The sequence below is a fragment of the Tupaia chinensis genome, unplaced genomic scaffold, assembly GCF_000334495.1.
Source record: "Tupaia chinensis unplaced genomic scaffold, TupChi_1.0 Scaffold000710_1, whole genome shotgun sequence".
In the NCBI taxonomy this organism is placed as follows: Eukaryota; Metazoa; Chordata; class Mammalia; order Scandentia; family Tupaiidae; genus Tupaia; species Tupaia belangeri.
This window is the reverse complement of record NW_006160234.1, coordinates 411,468-413,644: the sequence shown is the minus strand read 5'-3', so window position 1 is coordinate 413,644 and position 2,177 is coordinate 411,468. Positions and strand designations below refer to the sequence as shown.

General features: G+C 40.7%; 1 pseudogene; it reads left to right on the top strand.

The window, feature by feature from the left end:
- Positions 1-773: 773 nt before the first annotated feature.
- Positions 774-1,186, top strand: LOC102489581 (RNA-binding protein 8A pseudogene; annotated as a pseudogene).
- The last annotated feature ends 991 nt before the right edge of the window (positions 1,187-2,177 follow it).

The following is a 2,177-nucleotide window of genomic DNA, read 5'->3' as shown; positions in this document are numbered from 1 at the left end:
CCTGGCCCATGTGAGTCCAGGATCCTGACAAGGTGAAGGGCTGGGGAAGTGGATAATGGTGTGACAAGAGAGTATTTGTTTCTCTCTCTCCCTCCCATTCACATGTACATGTGCTCTGTCGCCTGAAAGAAAGAAAATAAATAAATTTGAAAGGAAAATCCAAAGTGCTGTTTCATTATGGAGCTGTCAGCGAATCAAATTTAAGGGCAGAGCAAAGATCTCATTTAGAGTACCCTGAATAGGTGTTGTGATAGTCACCTCTCAAATGACCCCTGGTAACCTTCTCCTTCTACATAGATTGAATCTATTCTTCTTTAAGTAAGGTAGACCTTGTAACCAATGGATATTGTGGAAATGAGGGGATGTGACTTTCAAGGTTAGGTCAGAAAAGACATTGTAGCTTCTGACTATAGGGGAGAAAAAGTAATATCTTCTTTAACTATTGCAAGGTTCATGGCTGAGTCACCTGTTATGAAAGACAGATTAACAGGAGAAAAGCATACGCATTTATTCAGTGCAAGTTTTACATGACATGGTATCCTTCACGAATGAAGACTCAAAAAAAATAGGTTAATTTGTCCAATTTTTATACTAGGTTTGATAAAGAGGTGAATAGTTATGGTGAAATATGACTGAAGGACAGAACGGTATGATTTAATGTTAATAAACTGGTGGATGCATTTTTCTAAGTGTCTAGTGCCAGACAAGAGCAAGAAGAGAGGCAAGATGGCAGACATGCTAGATCTTCACGAGGCCGGAGTGAAGATTTCCCCATGGATGAGGATGGGGATGAGAGCATCCACAGACTGAAAGAAAAAGTGAAGAAATGGAAGGGCTGTGGCTTTGGTTCCAAAGAGGGGTCCCGAGTGCGGATGCATGAGGATTATGACAGTGTGGAGCAGGATGGTGACGAGCCTAGACCACAGTGGTCTCTTAAAGGATGGATTCTCTTTGTCACTGGAGTCCATGAGGAAGCCACTGAAGAAGACATCCATGACACATTCACAGAATATGGGGAGATAAAAATATCCACCTCAACCTGGACAGACTACCTGAAGGGGTATACTCTAGGAGAGTATGAAACATACAAGGAGGCCCAGGCTGCTACAGAAGGACTCAATGGCCAGGATTTGATGGGACAGCCAATCAACATAGACTGATGTTTCTTTATATTCTTTATTATCATCATAATCTTCTTTATATTACATTGGATTACATATAACTTTATAGTGTATTACATTGCTTTTTCAAAAGGGAATGCCATGCAAGTCAGTCAATACAGAGACATTAATCTCCCCGCTTCAACATTCAATATCTTTTCTATGTTTTCCCCAATCAGTATTATTATTATTCTAATTATTTTTTAAAAGTCAATCGCTATTTCTCATTTTGCTTGTAAAAAGACTTTGCCCATCGTGAAGTACTTCTCAGACCAATCCAGTTGAGAATACTATACATGTCATCATCAACAGTTGACTGGTGTTTTGTTCAGGGTCCTCCCAAGTAGAAGAAGAGAGGTGGCCGAAGATGTAGCAGAAGTCCAGACTGAAGTTGTCACTGACAGGTTTTCTGTTATCCAGGTGTTATCTCCAAGATTCTACTTGGCCATGGAGAAGTAGGGCTGGAGTAGAACTGGCTGTGCTTATATTTAATCTCTTACTATACCTGCTTAGTGTTTCATTTGAATTATGTATAAATGTCCCATTTTTGTTTTCTACATTTAAAATAAAAAAGTAAATAAACTGGGGGACATTTAGCAAGGCCTGTTCATTCGAATTCTTGTTGACATTTCTGTGTCTTCAAGGGTAAGAATGTTCCCTTCCTCCAGATAGAGGGAGGGTATGTCTGGAATGAGATTCTTATGGCCTACTTCAGAGAGTAAGGTCAGAACTCTTTCATGGTCTGTTTCAGGGGAGGAGGGCAAGGGGAAAGTCAGAGAGATCTTCTGGCTTCTGCTCTTTTCTCAAATGCTAAGGTGATATGTTTTGGGGTGGTGTTACCTGAACCCCATCATTTACTATCTCTTGGAGCACTCATTCGGAGCAAAGCCAACCTCTGTATCTTGAGAACACACAAGAAGTCTGTGAGAAGGTCTAAATTGGGAAGGACTAAGGTCTGTTACCAACCACTAGTAGCCATGTAAGGGTGCCATTTTGAAATGGATCCTCCATCCCAGT